An 18,034-nucleotide genomic window follows, 5' to 3' on the forward strand; every position below is an offset into this window, starting at 1 on the left:
TAGATCTTCAGTCTAACGCTCTCCCAACTGAGCTATTTCGGCTGACGGTGAAGGTTGTCATTTGCATGTGTTCATTAACCTCTGCCTCGTTGCCAATTTCACAGTCACCTTCGTCTGATCAGACACAGGGGCGCTGAAAGGCGAGCAGCCGATGCAGTGAAGTTACACACACATTTCTTCTTCTTCCGTCATCGTAACAAGCAAACATGTCGACTCGATTCGTGTAATATTGACTTCGCTGACGCTAGAAAACCCGTGCTATATCGATGCCAGGGGCAACTCGTGTGCGGAGAACGAGACACAAGAAGGAGTGAGTCTCTCCACCGTATGAGAGGCAGTATCTTGCAGATACACACGGTAAAACATTCGACTTGCGTTAGCTCACACGTCATCGTCTGCAAGCTAAAATGGACACATCTGCACTGCCCAGTGAGGCGACACTTGTACTAACACCTGGTGGACGCCTGTGAGACGCGGAGATGAGCTGCGGCTTCTGGGCGCGACTGTAGCGCTGCGCCCTGGATCAAATAGCACTGCACATTGCTGGTGACCCACGTGTTTAGTAGTGACGCAACTGCTAGGATGCAGCTGAACGTCCGCCATTTGAGAGCGAGAAAATTTTCGCAGTCGGCAGGACTCGAACCTACGCTCCCAGAGGGAATCTGATTTCAAGTCAGACGCCTTAACCACTCGGCCACGACTGCCGGTGGCGGAAGCGACTCCCGACAACTGAAACCGCCATCTTTAGAAGCAATCTGGTGGCAGAAAACGGCGTGGCCTCACTCTTTCCTGTACGGTTTCCATTAGCCGTTACGAAAGTGTATTAATTTTCGCCCAGACAGGGACTTGAACCCAGGTGTATTAATTTTCGCCCAGACAGGGACTTGAACCCAGGACCCTTCGGTTGAAAACCTAACGCTCTACCGACTCAGCTATGCGGACCCACGCAAGAGCATTATCGTACAGCTGCGTGGTGTGCGAGTGATTCGCATGTCGTAATTACTGGCTTACGGCTCCAATGGCGACTTCACAGACTTCCCACTGACGCACCGCTGACGCTAGTTTTCTGCCGTCTTAAAACGATGGACATACCTCCAAGCAGCTGCGAGATCTTAAGAAAAGAAACGCTGCACCACTGCTTTTGCCGCACTCGAGTGATTGAAATTGCGATTCTTAAAAAGAAAATGAGATGTTCGCTCTGTCCATCACTTTCGAGCACATCTGTGTACTCACGATCTCAGCGACGGCTTTCTGCAGTCCCAGCGTCAGTGTCAGTGTGAGGTGAACCGATAGCCAGAGTAAGCAGCGGTCGTCGCGAAAACTCAGTATTCTTAAAACGGAAATTTTCGTCTTGTTGAGAATGGCGTCACTGGTTTGCACCCGCATTCGCCCACACATGTCACATGTGTGCGAAAATGTTTGCTCCTCTTTACGCAAAATCGCACGCACACGGTAGGATTCGAACCTACGCTCCCAGAGGGAATCTGATTTCGAGTCAGACGCCTTAACCACTCGGCCACGACTGCCGTTAGCGCGGTGTTCTCCGGACACATGCAACTGCTACCGTTTAAAGCACTGTGGTGTCAGAAAACGGCGTAGCTGCATTATTTTCTGTAGCGTCTCCACCGCTACCAGACGAATCGCTACCAAAGTATTAAAATTTCCGCCTGGACAGGGACTTGAAACCGGGGCCCTTAGGTTAAAAGCCTAATGCTCTACCGACTGAGCTATCCGAGCTCACACGAGGCTGCAAAACCTCCCACGACGCACAACTATACATTGACTCATGTCCTTTACTGTTGTGCAATCGCTGTATGGGGCCGTTAACAAATAAAACGTCGCCTAAATGCTGTCTACAAACTTATCGCGCTAAGCTCGTAACACACTATCGAAGACTGCTGGCACATGATGCAACAACAAATTGCACCAGTTGTTACGTCTCATACGTTGGAGCAGAGAATTTACGTGTTTTGTCGACACTCACTGGGCAATTGGAAAATTCACAAGCATTTCGAATGCAATGTTTCCCACGCTTTCGCTCATTTCACGGTTCCGTTGAAGACGTTCTTCACCACCTGACACAGAAAAAGGAATGCAGTCGGTAGGATATTTTTAATTCTTTTGCTTCTAGGGGAGTTAGTTGTCTAGTGAGTTCCTCTTATGGCATGCACTAGACAACCAGAACAGCTACAGGAGAGAGTCATTTTTGTTGTCAGCGGTAGTTGCATTATCACAAACGCAGAGTAATTCCATTGGCGTCGCATCAAAACGAATCGGTGCCGAAACCCGGGACCTTTAGATCTTCAGTCTAACGCTCTCCCAACTGAGCTATTTCGGCTGACGGTGAAGGTTGTCATTTGCATGTGTTCATTAACCTCTGCCTCGTTGCCAATTTCACAGTCACCTTCGTCTGATCAGACACAGGGGCGCTGAAAGGCGAGCAGCCGATGCAGTGAAGTTACACACACATTTCTTCTTCTTCCGTCATCGTAACAAGCAAACATGTCGACTCGATTCGTGTAATATTGACTTCGCTGACGCTAGAAAACCCGTGCTATATCGATGCCAGGGGCAACTCGTGTGCGGAGAACGAGACACAAGAAGGAGTGAGTCTCTCCACCGTATGAGAGGCAGTATCTTGCAGATACACACGGTAAAACATTCGACTTGCGTTAGCTCACACGTCATCGTCTGCAAGCTAAAATGGACACATCTGCACTGCCCAGTGAGGCGACACTTGTACTAACACCTGGTGGACGCCTGTGAGACGCGGAGATGAGCTGCGGCTTCTGGGCGCGACTGTAGCGCTGCGCCCTGGATCAAATAGCACTGCACATTGCTGGTGACCCACGTGTTTAGTAGTGACGCAACTGCTAGGATGCAGCTGAACGTCCGCCATTTGAGAGCGAGAAAATTTTCGCAGTCGGCAGGACTCGAACCTACGCTCCCAGAGGGAATCTGATTTCAAGTCAGACGCCTTAACCACTCGGCCACGACTGCCGGTGGCGGAAGCGACTCCCGACAACTGAAACCGCCATCTTTAGAAGCAATCTGGTGGCAGAAAACGGCGTGGCCTCACTCTTTCCTGTACGGTTTCCATTAGCCGTTACGAAAGTGTATTAATTTTCGCCCAGACAGGGACTTGAACCCAGGTGTATTAATTTTCGCCCAGACAGGGACTTGAACCCAGGACCCTTCGGTTGAAAACCTAACGCTCTACCGACTCAGCTATGCGGACCCACGCAAGAGCATTATCGTACAGCTGCGTGGTGTGCGAGTGATTCGCATGTCGTAATTACTGGCTTACGGCTCCAATGGCGACTTCACAGACTTCCCACTGACGCACCGCTGACGCTAGTTTTCTGCCGTCTTAAAACGATGGACATACCTCCAAGCAGCTGCGAGATCTTAAGAAAAGAAACGCTGCACCACTGCTTTTGCCGCACTCGAGTGATTGAAATTGCGATTCTTAAAAAGAAAATGAGATGTTCGCTCTGTCCATCACTTTCGAGCACATCTGTGTACTCACGATCTCAGCGACGGCTTTCTGCAGTCCCAGCGTCAGTGTCAGTGTGAGGTGAACCGATAGCCAGAGTAAGCAGCGGTCGTCGCGAAAACTCAGTATTCTTAAAACGGAAATTTTCGTCTTGTTGAGAATGGCGTCACTGGTTTGCACCCGCATTCGCCCACACATGTCACATGTGTGCGAAAATGTTTGCTCCTCTTTACGCAAAATCGCACGCACACGGTAGGATTCGAACCTACGCTCCCAGAGGGAATCTGATTTCGAGTCAGACGCCTTAACCACTCGGCCACGACTGCCGTTAGCGCGGTGTTCTCCGGACACATGCAACTGCTACCGTTTAAAGCACTGTGGTGTCAGAAAACGGCGTAGCTGCATTATTTTCTGTAGCGTCTCCACCGCTACCAGACGAATCGCTACCAAAGTATTAAAATTTCCGCCTGGACAGGGACTTGAAACCGGGGCCCTTAGGTTAAAAGCCTAATGCTCTACCGACTGAGCTATCCGAGCTCACACGAGGCTGCAAAACCTCCCACGACGCACAACTATACATTGACTCATGTCCTTTACTGTTGTGCAATCGCTGTATGGGGCCGTTAACAAATAAAACGTCGCCTAAATGCTGTCTACAAACTTATCGCGCTAAGCTCGTAACACACTATCGAAGACTGCTGGCACATGATGCAACAACAAATTGCACCAGTTGTTACGTCTCATACGTTGGAGCAGAGAATTTACGTGTTTTGTCGACACTCACTGGGCAATTGGAAAATTCACAAGCATTTCGAATGCAATGTTTCCCACGCTTTCGCTCATTTCACGGTTCCGTTGAAGACGTTCTTCACCACCTGACACAGAAAAAGGAATGCAGTCGGTAGGATATTTTTAATTCTTTTGCTTCTAGGGGAGTTAGTTGTCTAGTGAGTTCCTCTTATGGCATGCACTAGACAACCAGAACAGCTACAGGAGAGAGTCATTTTTGTTGTCAGCGGTAGTTGCATTATCACAAACGCAGAGTAATTCCATTGGCGTCGCATCAAAACGAATCGGTGCCGAAACCCGGGATCGAACCAGGGACCTTTAGATCTTCAGTCTAACGCTCTCCCAACTGAGCTATTTCGGCTGACGGTGAAGGTTGTCATTTGCATGTGTTCATTAACCTCTGCCTCGTTGCCAATTTCACAGTCACCTTCGTCTGATCAGACACAGGGGCGCTGAAAGGCGAGCAGCCGATGCAGTGAAGTTACACACACATTTCTTCTTCTTCCGTCATCGTAACAAGCAAACATGTCGACTCGATTCGTGTAATATTGACTTCGCTGACGCTAGAAAACCCGTGCTATATCGATGCCAGGGGCAACTCGTGTGCGGAGAACGAGACACAAGAAGGAGTGAGTCTCTCCACCGTATGAGAGGCAGTATCTTGCAGATACACACGGTAAAACATTCGACTTGCGTTAGCTCACACGTCATCGTCTGCAAGCTAAAATGGACACATCTGCACTGCCCAGTGAGGCGACACTTGTACTAACACCTGGTGGACGCCTGTGAGACGCGGAGATGAGCTGCGGCTTCTGGGCGCGACTGTAGCGCTGCGCCCTGGATCAAATAGCACTGCACATTGCTGGTGACCCACGTGTTTAGTAGTGACGCAACTGCTAGGATGCAGCTGAACGTCCGCCATTTGAGAGCGAGAAAATTTTCGCAGTCGGCAGGACTCGAACCTACGCTCCCAGAGGGAATCTGATTTCAAGTCAGACGCCTTAACCACTCGGCCACGACTGCCGGTGGCGGAAGCGACTCCCGACAACTGAAACCGCCATCTTTAGAAGCAATCTGGTGGCAGAAAACGGCGTGGCCTCACTCTTTCCTGTACGGTTTCCATTAGCCGTTACGAAAGTGTATTAATTTTCGCCCAGACAGGGACTTGAACCCAGGTGTATTAATTTTCGCCCAGACAGGGACTTGAACCCAGGACCCTTCGGTTGAAAACCTAACGCTCTACCGACTCAGCTATGCGGACCCACGCAAGAGCATTATCGTACAGCTGCGTGGTGTGCGAGTGATTCGCATGTCGTAATTACTGGCTTACGGCTCCAATGGCGACTTCACAGACTTCCCACTGACGCACCGCTGACGCTAGTTTTCTGCCGTCTTAAAACGATGGACATACCTCCAAGCAGCTGCGAGATCTTAAGAAAAGAAACGCTGCACCACTGCTTTTGCCGCACTCGAGTGATTGAAATTGCGATTCTTAAAAAGAAAATGAGATGTTCGCTCTGTCCATCACTTTCGAGCACATCTGTGTACTCACGATCTCAGCGACGGCTTTCTGCAGTCCCAGAGTCAGTGTCAGTGTGAGGTGAACCGATAGCCAGAGTAAGCAGCGGTCGTCGCGAAAACTCAGTATTCTTAAAACGGAAATTTTCGTCTTGTTGAGAATGGCGTCACTGGTTTGCACCCGCATTCGCCCACACATGTCACATGTGTGCGAAAATGTTTGCTCCTCTTTACGCAAAATCGCACGCACACGGTAGGATTTTTTTTTTTTTTTTTTTTTTTTTTTTTTTTTTTCGCAGTCGGCAGGACTTTTTTTTTTTTTTGTTTTTTTTATTTTTAGCATCCAGAGCAACAGGCAGGCAGAGGCAAAGAGGGCAGGGGTCGATTGTCCCGAGGCCTGGCCACAGTGACTCCCCCAGACCTGTAACTCAGTCGCCTCCTGAGTTAGTGTAGGTAACTGTGTTTTTTTTTTTTTTTTTCTACTGAAGTTGGTTTATTAAAAAATTTTTTCTTTGAAAATTTTTTTTTTTTTTTTTTTTTTTGATTTATTAATTGCCGACTGGCGTGATAAAGAGTGGGGAACTTAACATGGTAGCTCATTGGCTAGAGAAAGAGGAAAGAAGTAATTGGAGCCATAAAGGAAACGAAAACATCGCCCCAAAACTATAGAAAGGCAGCGTTTCCCGCTGGAAGAGAGCGACAAGGAGGGCAGTGGGAAAAGCAAAAGAAAACACGAAGAACTTAGAAGCCCGCAACTCTGCCGGGACATGAAAGTAAGCAACGAACCTGAGGGAAAAATGAGCAAACTCTATTTCTCCATAACGGGAAAAAGAAGAATGAAATGGCACATAATTTGGCAACTAAAAACAAAACACCTCTCTTGAAAAGGAGTGTGAAAGGAGTGGAAGATGTTGAATATGCTGTCTTCACGGAAGAAGCGAGCAAATTGGCAACATAGAATTTTTAAAGCAAGCGATCCCCGTAGGAAACAAGAAAGCGAAATACATATTGAAAGAAAGGAAGACTAAACCCTCGAAAGGGAGTAAAAATCACACTCGAAATAAAACGAAAGTGCGTTCCAATCGCAAAGAAAGGAAAAAGGAAATTCATGAAAACAATCAAAGGAAAGGAAGAAAGAAAATAATGCTGTATTCCATTATTTGTCATTTCAATGTGTTTCTAGTTTGTTCTTCAGTTTTCTGTTTCTGAGTTCTTTCGTAACGTCAACACGCTATTACTTCTGTGCACATTGCAGGACCATGATCGACGTCGTCAATAAGAGTGGAAAACAGTCGGTGCCAGATTGAAGACTTTCCGAAATTGCTGTTCAATGGGGATTTGCAGAAAGCGCTGAAAGCATCTCTGATACGAGCCTGTCCTCCGGAGCGTTTCATGGCGCTCCCACAGATAAAACAAGTAGTCGACTGGATCAATTATATTCTTGGCAAATATAGCGTAGGTGGTATGCCCTAAAATCCACATTGTAGCATTTCGCTTAGATTGCGGAAATGGTTTAATGTCGGGGATGACAGCCGTTAGCGGCGAAAAAGACCGCTTGTCAGTCCTGTTAATGAGTGCGAGCATGTCGCAGGAAATAGCCCACACATCTCGTGTGGTTCTGCAAAGAAACCGATGCTCAAGGGTACCCCTTTCGTCACAGTACTCGCACTTAGAGGACGGAATTAGGTGAATAGTCGCCAGTCGGTCGTTGGTGGTCACAGTGCGAGTGATGACCGTATACCACGTGCTTCGTACTTCCGCCGGTAACAACTTGTTGCTGACGTTTTGCCAAACAAGAACCCAGTTGTTGTGGGGACATTGACGGACTAAGTTATTCGGTGGTGACAAACCAATCATCTCACGATACAAAGAGATGGCAGACCGCGTCCTGCGATCGCGAGCTAGTGAAACATGATAACTGCGGAACAAGAAAAAATCTCTGAATACAGCAAGCTTGTAAGGTATCCGCGAGACATTGATCGGTGCACTGTCAGAAAGGGGCTCATGGGCGCGGAAAAGGGCAGCCGTCGTACTGTGGGGGCTGTTCTCGACAATGGTGGCAATTCTGTTGACTAGCAGGGCAGAACATTTCTTTCTGACATCTACGAGACCTAGTCCTCCGCGAGACGGAGGCTGGGTACATGTGGCAAGTTTCACCTTGAAAATATGGCCACGCCACAGCAGCCAATGTGCAGCTTGGCTGATCGTGCGTGCCAACGGAGGTGGGACGTTGAGCACTTGAGCCACATACCACACTTTAGCCAAAATGTGAACATTGATCAACTCAACACGCTGTAGAAGATGTAATTTCCGGGTGGCGTGACGAACCATGAGACCCTTGACAGTTGTGGAAATACGGCGCCAGTTATGAGCGGCCATCTTTATGGGGCAAGCAAAGAATTGAATGCCGAGCATCATGTGGGAGGCAGCTATGGTGTACCACGAATCGGCAGCATAGTTGCGACAGGCACCGATTGGGAGTAGCACTGTTTTATGCGGGTTCAGTTCCGCACCGGTAGCCTGGGCAAAAAGACGGAACACAGGTTTAACTAAAGGGATGTCCTTTTCTTGTCGTATAAAGACGCCGACATCGTCGGCGTACGCAATGCACGACGCCCGTACACCCTCTACATCGATCCCACTGACAGTGCGCCCAATTCGGCGGAGGAGGGGGTCAAGAGCGATAACAAAGAGGGACATAGAGAGGGGACATCCTTGCCGCACAGACCGTGCGATCCTAAAGGGAGCCGAAAGGGTGCCATTTATCAGAATGCGAGAAGACGCTCTCGTTAGGACATTTTCAAGAGCGGAGACAAAGTTCATATGAAAGCCGATGTGACCTAACAAGGCAAAGAGGTAATCGTGGTTAATCCTATCAAAAGCCTTCCTAAAGTCAATCGACAGAATCGCCCCTGGAGTCCGTGTGGCAGCAGTGTAAGCCACGACGTCCCTATACGTGCTCACGGCGGCAAGGATACCCCTCCCTGTCACAGCGCACATCTGGAAAGGGCTAATGATTTTGCGCATCACAGTGTGCAGCCTGGTTGCGACGCATGTGCTGAAAAGCTTGTAGTCACTGTTCAACAGCGTGATAGGGCGGAAGTTTTCAACTTTGTCAGCCCCAGCGGTCTTAGGGAGAAGAATGACGATACCCTCTAGGAACTCTGCCGGACACGGAAGGCCACTCAACAATTCATTTGCGACCTTTGTGAGGATAGGTTCTAAGAGATCCCAGAACTCGAGGTAGAATTCTAAAGGAATTCCGTCAGGGCCTGGGGACTTGTTTCGAGCAGACGAACTGAGTGCATCGCTCATGTCCTCCGTCGTGATGGCGGAAAGGAGGGTGTCATTGTCCTCACGTGTAAGCAGGTTCCGCATTTCACCCATGAGGACATGTGCGGCCGCCCTATCGTGGTCGCTACGCTGGAACGCGGCACTAAAATGGGCAAAAATGTACGCACGAATGTCCCTCTCAGTGGTGAGTCGCTCCCCAGTCTCCAGTCTAAGACACCGAATAAATTTAGTAGCACCCCGTCTCCGCTCTCTTTCGATATGGTGAATAGTCGGTGACTCATCAAACGTCCCTACACAGCGGCTTCTAAGTAAGGAGCCCTGAAAATCTTGGGCTTGCAATTTAAAAATTTGAGCTTTCACAGCCTTTAACTGAAGCAGAAATTGCTCATCAACAATATCTGGTAGAGAGACGGCATCTTTTAAAATCTGATAATAAAATTCAGTGGTTCTATGTTTCCACAGCGCAGCTTCGGCGCTAAAACACTTTAAAACAGCACGGATGGACGGTTTGGCCAGGTGAACCCACCAATTGACAACCGAGGCATAGTTAGCCAGCTTTTCGCCGCAGGAAGAGAGCGTATCGTGAATCTGCCGACGCAACGAGGGGGCACGGACATGGGTCACGTTAAACTTCCACACCCGAGATCGACGTAACTGGCGGAGTTGCGGCGCGCGAAGGTCACAAATGAAGGCGCAGTGATCGGAAAAACAAACAGGGGCAACGTCAGCACTGATTAGGTGATCTGCTATGCAGGTCGACACATAGAACCTATCAAGTCTACTAGCCCCATTTCGATAGAAATACGTAAAAACTTGCTGTTGAGGATAGAGAACACGCCACACATCTGCTAACTGGAAGCTTGCAATCAGACGATCAAGGTCAACGCACTTATGAGCCGTAGGAAACTGATCACTGTCCGCGACCACGCAATTAAAATCGCCCCCCAACACGACGGGCAGCGTCGGGCTACCAATCAAGGTGGGTACATCTTCAATGAAAAATCTCGCTCTCGCCCTCTTGAAACTAGTGCCAGACGGAGCGTAAATGTTAACTAGTTGCAGGCCTCCGATAACGCACGAGATCCCCCTGCCGGTCGGTAGTCGTTGGACGCGCGTGGGCTCTTCTGCAGACTTATGTAAAATAGCGGTACCACACCGAGCTTCCGGGTCGACATTATAAATGGCGGAATACCCCGTTAAAACATCAAGGCACACAACGCTCACTTCCTGTAGAAAAATAAAATCAAACCGACAATGTTGGATAAAATTTGCCAAGACTTGCAATTTCTGAGGAGCCGCAATACAGTTGATATTTAACGTGGCTATTTGAACCATGTGGCTACAGGACGCATGGGTGTAGGGCACACAGACAAATTTTTTGAAAGGGAGTCACCGGCAAGTTGCAGGCGCACCGGAGACGGAAAGCAGGGTACCGTGGCAGTTACATGTCTTCATCGTCCGCCCAGGAGAGCGGCGTAGGATTGGTCGTGTCTCCGTCCGACAGACTGCCGCCGGTAGGGTCAGCCGACGCGGTTTTCCTGGACGCGCGAGTCTGCGAATTGCGCTGTTTACGAGATTCCGTGTCAGGACTAATCTTTTTCGAAGGGGGCGAAATTTCCCGGCCGCCGGTACCCTTTCCTAGCATACCCTTAAGTTTCCGACTTTGTTCTCGCACACGTTTTTCTCGTTGCGTGGCAAAGTCAGTATCCTGCAACTTGGTCTTGACGTTCCGTACGGAGGCAACAGAGTGCTGTTCTACATCCATAACCAAGTTCTCCGCGTGAGGCGGAGAAAGGTGCAAGGTATTCGCTGGAGCAGTAATGTTACTGGGGGATGGGTTGGAGTCCGCGACCTTGTCAGGAGTGGCAGTAAGTGCACAATCCCCAGCAGGGATGTCCGACACAACAGGCACTGAAGTAGCAACATCACATGGGGAGGACGTTTGACACTGTAGAACCGTTGAGGCAGGCGCGGTGTCGCAAACGGCGACAGTAATAGCACCTGATTCCGGAATGCTCTGAACACGTTCATTAACAAGTGAAGTCGCGGAAGTCGTCTCCTGCAACGGAGCAGAACGGTTGGTCGGACGACATTCAGTGCTAACGTCAGGGACATTGTCAACAACAGGCGTATGTGGAACAACAGTTACACTAGGAAGAATAGACACACCCGCAACAACCGGTTCACGAGCTAAAGAGTCAGCCGGTGGCGGAGAACCTCTAAGAAGGGCACCTGCGTAACTACCTGAGTTTTCTAGGGGCAACTGCACAGGGCGCCGACGGGGACAAGAATTCCGCATATGTTCAGTAGAATGACAGAGAGAACACGTTGGAGGTTGGCCGGTGTAGGAGACGAAAGCCCTATGGCCGCCTATGATAACGAAGGACGGAATGTGTTTCTTTAAGTCCATCCGCACAGTACGGACGCCATTATCACATTGATAAACATACGCGGACGACCAATAATCTTTAGTGACAGCAAAGATAGTCCCATATAAACTTAATGCACGGCGAATTTCATCCAAGGGCACTTCAAAAGGCAGATGGAAAACCTTCACATTTCGTACACCATAACCGGCATGTAGAACCTGCACGTCACTAATAGTCCCATCAGCATGTTTAAACTTCCGAACCCCGCCATTGACGGCCACCAAACGCTCACATAGTTCACTATCAAGGAGTTTCAAGAACACGGAATTAACAATAAAATCTAAATGAACACCGTCAAGCAAAGCTGGGTCTATTTGCAATTCCGATCGGATCCAATGATGTATTTCAAAAGCCGTGGGACGCGGAAATTCGCGATCAAACAACAACTGAATAGTATTGGACCGGTTGTACGACACCATTTTCCACAATAAATCCTTGAAAAACTTACAAAAAGAGAAGAAACACGCTGAGTATAGACACCAGGCCGCTGCAAACCACGACGACCAACGATGTAAACACAGCTGCTAGCGGAGCTCGCGACGGGCACGTCCGCTCGCCGCAACCACTCGGCCACGACTGCCGTTAGCGCGGTGTTCTCCGGACACATGCAACTGCTACCGTTTAAAGCACTGTGGTGTCAGAAAACGGCGTAGCTGCATTATTTTCTGTAGCGTCTCCACCGCTACCAGACGAATCGCTACCAAAGTATTAAAATTTCCGCCTGGACAGGGACTTGAAACCGGGGCCCTTAGGTTAAAAGCCTAATGCTCTACCGACTGAGCTATCCGAGCTCACACGAGGCTGCAAAACCTCCCACGACGCACAACTATACATTGACTCATGTCCTTTACTGTTGTGCAATCGCTGTATGGGGCCGTTAACAAATAAAACGTCGCCTAAATGCTATCTACAAACTTATCGCGCTAAGCTCGTAACACACTATCGAAGACTGCTGGCACATGATGCAACAACAAATTGCACCAGTTGTTACGTCTCATACGTTGGAGCAGAGAATTTACGTGTTTTGTCGACACTCACTGGGCAATTGGAAAATTCACAAGCATTTCGAATGCAATGTTTCCCACGCTTTCGCTCATTTCACGGTTCCGTTGAAGACGTTCTTCACCACCTGACACAGAAAAAGGAATGCAGTCGGTAGGATATTTTTAATTCTTTTGCTTCTAGGGGAGTTAGTTGTCTAGTGAGTTCCTCTTATGGCATGCACTAGACAACCAGAACAGCTACAGGAGAGAGTCATTTTTGTTGTCAGCGGTAGTTGCATTATCACAAACGCAGAGTAATTCCATTGGCGTCGCATCAAAACGAATCGGTGCCGAAACCCGGGATCGAACCAGGGACCTTTAGATCTTCAGTCTAACGCTCTCCCAACTGAGCTATTTCGGCTGACGGTGAAGGTTGTCATTTGCATGTGTTCATTAACCTCTGCCTCGTTGCCAATTTCACAGTCACCTTCGTCTGATCAGACACAGGGGCGCTGAAAGGCGAGCAGCCGATGCAGTGAAGTTACACACACATTTCTTCTTCTTCCGTCATCGTAACAAGCAAACATGTCGACTCGATTCGTGTAATATTGACTTCGCTGACGCTAGAAAACCCGTGCTATATCGATGCCAGGGGCAACTCGTGTGCGGAGAACGAGACACAAGAAGGAGTGAGTCTCTCCACCGTATGAGAGGCAGTATCTTGCAGATACACACGGTAAAACATTCGACTTGCGTTAGCTCACACGTCATCGTCTGCAAGCTAAAATGGACACATCTGCACTGCCCAGTGAGGCGACACTTGTACTAACACCTGGTGGACGCCTGTGAGACGCGGAGATGAGCTGCGGCTTCTGGGCGCGACTGTAGCGCTGCGCCCTGGATCAAATAGCACTGCACATTGCTGGTGACCCACGTGTTTAGTAGTGACGCAACTGCTAGGATGCAGCTGAACGTCCGCCATTTGAGAGCGAGAAAATTTTCGCAGTCGGCAGGACTCGAACCTACGCTCCCAGAGGGAATCTGATTTCAAGTCAGACGCCTTAACCACTCGGCCACGACTGCCGGTGGCGGAAGCGACTCCCGACAACTGAAGCCGCCATCTTTAGAAGCAATCTGGTGGCAGAAAACGGCGTGGCCTCACTCTTTCCTGTACGGTTTCCATTAGCCGTTACGAAAGTGTATTAATTTTCGCCCAGACAGGGACTTGAACCCAGGTGTATTAATTTTCGCCCAGACAGGGACTTGAACCCAGGACCCTTCGGTTGAAAACCTAACGCTCTACCGACTCAGCTATGCGGACCCACGCAAGAGCATTATCGTACAGCTGCGTGGTGTGCGAGTGATTCGCATGTCGTAATTACTGGCTTACGGCTCCAATGGCGACTTCACAGACTTCCCACTGACGCACCGCTGACGCTAGTTTTCTGCCGTCTTAAAACGATGGACATACCTCCAAGCAGCTGCGAGATCTTAAGAAAAGAAACGCTGCACCACTGCTTTTGCCGCACTCGAGTGATTGAAATTGCGATTCTTAAAAAGAAAATGAGATGTTCGCTCTGTCCATCACTTTCGAGCACATCTGTGTACTCACGATCTCAGCGACGGCTTTCTGCAGTCCCAGCGTCAGTGTCAGTGTGAGGTGAACCGATAGCCAGAGTAAGCAGCGGTCGTCGCGAAAACTCAGTATTCTTAAAACGGAAATTTTCGTCTTGTTGAGAATGGCGTCACTGGTTTGCACCCGCATTCGCCCACACATGTCACATGTGTGCGAAAATGTTTGCTCCTCTTTACGCAAAATCGCACGCACACGGTAGGATTCGAACCTACGCTCCCAGAGGGAATCTGATTTCGAGTCAGACGCCTTAACCACTCGGCCACGACTGCCGTTAGCGCGGTGTTCTCCGGACACATGCAACTGCTACCGTTTAAAGCACTGTGGTGTCAGAAAACGGCGTAGCTGCATTATTTTCTGTAGCGTCTCCACCGCTACCAGACGAATCGCTACCAAAGTATTAAAATTTCCGCCTGGACAGGGACTTGAAACCGGGGCCCTTAGGTTAAAAGCCTAATGCTCTACCGACTGAGCTATCCGAGCTCACACGAGGCTGCAAAACCTCCCACGACGCACAACTATACATTGACTCATGTCCTTTACTGTTGTGCAATCGCTGTATGGGGCCGTTAACAAATAAAACGTCGCCTAAATGCTGTCTACAAACTTATCGCGCTAAGCTCGTAACACACTATCGAAGACTGCTGGCACATGATGCAACAACAAATTGCACCAGTTGTTACGTCTCATACGTTGGAGCAGAGAATTTACGTGTTTTGTCGACACTCACTGGGCAATTGGAAAATTCACAAGCATTTCGAATGCAATGTTTCCCACGCTTTCGCTCATTTCACGGTTCCGTTGAAGACGTTCTTCACCACCTGACACAGAAAAAGGAATGCAGTCGGTAGGATATTTTTAATTCTTTTGCTTCTAGGGGAGTTAGTTGTCTAGTGAGTTCCTCTTATGGCATGCACTAGACAACCAGAACAGCTACAGGAGAGAGTCATTTTTGTTGTCAGCGGTAGTTGCATTATCACAAACGCAGAGTAATTCCATTGGCGTCGCATCAAAACGAATCGGTGCCGAAACCCGGGATCGAACCAGGGACCTTTAGATCTTCAGTCTAACGCTCTCCCAACTGAGCTATTTCGGCTGACGGTGAAGGTTGTCATTTGCATGTGTTCATTAACCTCTGCCTCGTTGCCAATTTCACAGTCACCTTCGTCTGATCAGACACAGGGGCGCTGAAAGGCGAGCAGCCGATGCAGTGAAGTTACACACACATTTCTTCTTCTTCCGTCATCGTAACAAGCAAACATGTCGACTCGATTCGTGTAATATTGACTTCGCTGACGCTAGAAAACCCGTGCTATATCGATGCCAGGGGCAACTCGTGTGCGGAGAACGAGACACAAGAAGGAGTGAGTCTCTCCACCGTATGAGAGGCAGTATCTTGCAGATACACACGGTAAAACATTCGACTTGCGTTAGCTCACACGTCATCGTCTGCAAGCTAAAATGGACACATCTGCACTGCCCAGTGAGGCGACACTTGTACTAACACCTGGTGGACGCCTGTGAGACGCGGAGATGAGCTGCGGCTTCTGGGCGCGACTGTAGCGCTGCGCCCTGGATCAAATAGCACTGCACATTGCTGGTGACCCACGTGTTTAGTAGTGACGCAACTGCTAGGATGCAGCTGAACGTCCGCCATTTGAGAGCGAGAAAATTTTCGCAGTCGGCAGGACTCGAACCTACGCTCCCAGAGGGAATCTGATTTCAAGTCAGACGCCTTAACCACTCGGCCACGACTGCCGGTGGCGGAAGCGACTCCCGACAACTGAAGCCGCCATCTTTAGAAGCAATCTGGTGGCAGAAAACGGCGTGGCCTCACTCTTTCCTGTACGGTTTCCATTAGCCGTTACGAAAGTGTATTAATTTTCGCCCAGACAGGGACTTGAACCCAGGTGTATTAATTTTCGCCCAGACAGGGACTTGAACCCAGGACCCTTCGGTTGAAAACCTAACGCTCTACCGACTCAGCTATGCGGACCCACGCAAGAGCATTATCGTACAGCTGCGTGGTGTGCGAGTGATTCGCATGTCGTAATTACTGGCTTACGGCTCCAATGGCGACTTCACAGACTTCCCACTGACGCACCGCTGACGCTAGTTTTCTGCCGTCTTAAAACGATGGACATACCTCCAAGCAGCTGCGAGATCTTAAGAAAAGAAACGCTGCACCACTGCTTTTGCCGCACTCGAGTGATTGAAATTGCGATTCTTAAAAAGAAAATGAGATGTTCGCTCTGTCCATCACTTTCGAGCACATCTGTGTACTCACGATCTCAGCGACGGCTTTCTGCAGTCCCAGCGTCAGTGTCAGTGTGAGGTGAACCGATAGCCAGAGTAAGCAGCGGTCGTCGCGAAAACTCAGTATTCTTAAAACGGAAATTTTCGTCTTGTTGAGAATGGCGTCACTGGTTTGCACCCGCATTCGCCCACACATGTCACATGTGTGCGAAAATGTTTGCTCCTCTTTACGCAAAATCGCACGCACACGGTAGGATTCGAACCTACGCTCCCAGAGGGAATCTGATTTCGAGTCAGACGCCTTAACCACTCGGCCACGACTGCCGTTAGCGCGGTGTTCTCCGGACACATGCAACTGCTACCGTTTAAAGCACTGTGGTGTCAGAAAACGGCGTAGCTGCATTATTTTCTGTAGCGTCTCCACCGCTACCAGACGAATCGCTACCAAAGTATTAAAATTTCCGCCTGGACAGGGACTTGAAACCGGGGCCCTTAGGTTAAAAGCCTAATGCTCTACCGACTGAGCTATCCGAGCTCACACGAGGCTGCAAAACCTCCCACGACGCACAACTATACATTGACTCATGTCCTTTACTGTTGTGCAATCGCTGTATGGGGCCGTTAACAAATAAAACGTCGCCTAAATGCTGTCTACAAACTTATCGCGCTAAGCTCGTAACACACTATCGAAGACTGCTGGCACATGATGCAACAACAAATTGCACCAGTTGTTACGTCCCATACGTTGGAGCAGAGAATTTACGTGTTTTGTCGACACTCACTGGGCAATTGGAAAATTCACAAGCATTTCGAATGCAATGTTTCCCACGCTTTCGCTCATTTCACGGTTCCGTTGAAGACGTTCTTCACCACCTGACACAGAAAAAGGAATGCAGTCGGTAGGATATTTTTAATTCTTTTGCTTCTAGGGGAGTTAGTTGTCTAGTGAGTTCCTCTTATGGCATGCACTAGACAACCAGAACAGCTACAGGAGAGAGTCATTTTTGTTGTCAGCGGTAGTTGCATTATCACAAACGCAGAGTAATTCCATTGGCGTCGCATCAAAACGAATCGGTGCCGAAACCCGGGATCGAACCAGGGACCTTTAGATCTTCAGTCTAACGCTCTCCCAACTGAGCTATTTCGGCTGACGGTGAAGGTTGTTATTTGCATGTGTTCATTAACGTCTGCCTCGTTGCCAATTTCACAGTCACCTTCGTCTGATCAGACACAGGGGCGCTGAAAGGCGAGCAGCCGATGCAGTGAAGTTACACACACATTTCTTCTTCTTCCGTCATCGTAACAAGCAAACATGTCGACTCGATTCGTGTAATATTGGCTTCGCTGACGCTAGAAAACCCGTGCTATATCGATGCCAGGGGCAACTCGTGTGCGGAGAACGAGACACAAGAAGGAGTGAGTCTCTCCACCGTATGAGAGGCAGTATCTTGCAGATACACACGGTAAAACATTCGACTTGCGTTAGCTCACACGTCATCGTCTGCAAGCTAAAATGGACACATCTGCACTGCCCAGTGAGGCGACACTTGTACTAACACCTGGTGGACGCCTGTGAGACGCGGAGATGAGCTGCGGCTTCTGGGCGCGACTGTAGCGCTGCGCCCTGGATCAAATA

At 49.2% G+C, this 18,034-nt stretch overlaps 18 non-coding genes across 18 annotated transcripts; all 18 read right to left on the bottom strand.

Annotated features, from left to right (window-relative positions):
• Positions 1 to 622: 622 nt before the first annotated feature.
• Positions 623 to 704, bottom strand: Trnas-uga (transfer RNA serine (anticodon UGA)). Its single transcript has one exon. It is a non-coding gene; the product is annotated as a tRNA-Ser (tRNA).
• A 740-nt stretch (positions 705 to 1,444) lies between these two features.
• Trnas-cga (transfer RNA serine (anticodon CGA)) lies at positions 1,445 to 1,526 on the bottom strand. The gene has a single exon. It is a non-coding gene; the product is annotated as a tRNA-Ser (tRNA).
• Positions 1,527 to 1,664: 138 nt separating this feature from the next.
• Positions 1,665 to 1,737, bottom strand: Trnak-uuu (transfer RNA lysine (anticodon UUU)). The gene has a single exon. It is a non-coding gene; the product is annotated as a tRNA-Lys (tRNA).
• Positions 1,738 to 2,918: 1,181 nt separating this feature from the next.
• Trnas-uga (transfer RNA serine (anticodon UGA)) lies at positions 2,919 to 3,000 on the bottom strand. The gene has a single exon. It is a non-coding gene; the product is annotated as a tRNA-Ser (tRNA).
• Positions 3,001 to 3,740: 740 nt separating this feature from the next.
• Positions 3,741 to 3,822, bottom strand: Trnas-cga (transfer RNA serine (anticodon CGA)). Its single transcript has one exon. It is a non-coding gene; the product is annotated as a tRNA-Ser (tRNA).
• Positions 3,823 to 3,960: 138 nt separating this feature from the next.
• On the bottom strand, positions 3,961 to 4,033 carry Trnak-uuu (transfer RNA lysine (anticodon UUU)). Its single transcript has one exon. It is a non-coding gene; the product is annotated as a tRNA-Lys (tRNA).
• A 540-nt stretch (positions 4,034 to 4,573) lies between these two features.
• On the bottom strand, positions 4,574 to 4,646 carry Trnaf-gaa (transfer RNA phenylalanine (anticodon GAA)). The gene has a single exon. It is a non-coding gene; the product is annotated as a tRNA-Phe (tRNA).
• Positions 4,647 to 5,226: 580 nt separating this feature from the next.
• Positions 5,227 to 5,308, bottom strand: Trnas-uga (transfer RNA serine (anticodon UGA)). Its single transcript has one exon. It is a non-coding gene; the product is annotated as a tRNA-Ser (tRNA).
• Positions 5,309 to 12,244: 6,936 nt separating this feature from the next.
• Trnak-uuu (transfer RNA lysine (anticodon UUU)) lies at positions 12,245 to 12,317 on the bottom strand. Its single transcript has one exon. It is a non-coding gene; the product is annotated as a tRNA-Lys (tRNA).
• A 540-nt stretch (positions 12,318 to 12,857) lies between these two features.
• Positions 12,858 to 12,930, bottom strand: Trnaf-gaa (transfer RNA phenylalanine (anticodon GAA)). The gene has a single exon. It is a non-coding gene; the product is annotated as a tRNA-Phe (tRNA).
• A 580-nt stretch (positions 12,931 to 13,510) lies between these two features.
• On the bottom strand, positions 13,511 to 13,592 carry Trnas-uga (transfer RNA serine (anticodon UGA)). Its single transcript has one exon. It is a non-coding gene; the product is annotated as a tRNA-Ser (tRNA).
• A 740-nt stretch (positions 13,593 to 14,332) lies between these two features.
• Positions 14,333 to 14,414, bottom strand: Trnas-cga (transfer RNA serine (anticodon CGA)). Its single transcript has one exon. It is a non-coding gene; the product is annotated as a tRNA-Ser (tRNA).
• Positions 14,415 to 14,552: 138 nt separating this feature from the next.
• On the bottom strand, positions 14,553 to 14,625 carry Trnak-uuu (transfer RNA lysine (anticodon UUU)). The gene has a single exon. It is a non-coding gene; the product is annotated as a tRNA-Lys (tRNA).
• A 540-nt stretch (positions 14,626 to 15,165) lies between these two features.
• On the bottom strand, positions 15,166 to 15,238 carry Trnaf-gaa (transfer RNA phenylalanine (anticodon GAA)). Its single transcript has one exon. It is a non-coding gene; the product is annotated as a tRNA-Phe (tRNA).
• A 580-nt stretch (positions 15,239 to 15,818) lies between these two features.
• Trnas-uga (transfer RNA serine (anticodon UGA)) lies at positions 15,819 to 15,900 on the bottom strand. The gene has a single exon. It is a non-coding gene; the product is annotated as a tRNA-Ser (tRNA).
• Positions 15,901 to 16,640: 740 nt separating this feature from the next.
• Trnas-cga (transfer RNA serine (anticodon CGA)) lies at positions 16,641 to 16,722 on the bottom strand. The gene has a single exon. It is a non-coding gene; the product is annotated as a tRNA-Ser (tRNA).
• A 138-nt stretch (positions 16,723 to 16,860) lies between these two features.
• Positions 16,861 to 16,933, bottom strand: Trnak-uuu (transfer RNA lysine (anticodon UUU)). The gene has a single exon. It is a non-coding gene; the product is annotated as a tRNA-Lys (tRNA).
• Positions 16,934 to 17,473: 540 nt separating this feature from the next.
• On the bottom strand, positions 17,474 to 17,546 carry Trnaf-gaa (transfer RNA phenylalanine (anticodon GAA)). The gene has a single exon. It is a non-coding gene; the product is annotated as a tRNA-Phe (tRNA).
• Positions 17,547 to 18,034: the final 488 nt, after the last annotated feature.

Source organism: Schistocerca serialis, chromosome 4 (genome assembly GCF_023864345.2).
Source record: "Schistocerca serialis cubense isolate TAMUIC-IGC-003099 chromosome 4, iqSchSeri2.2, whole genome shotgun sequence".
Classification (NCBI taxonomy): Eukaryota; Metazoa; Arthropoda; class Insecta; order Orthoptera; family Acrididae; genus Schistocerca; species Schistocerca serialis.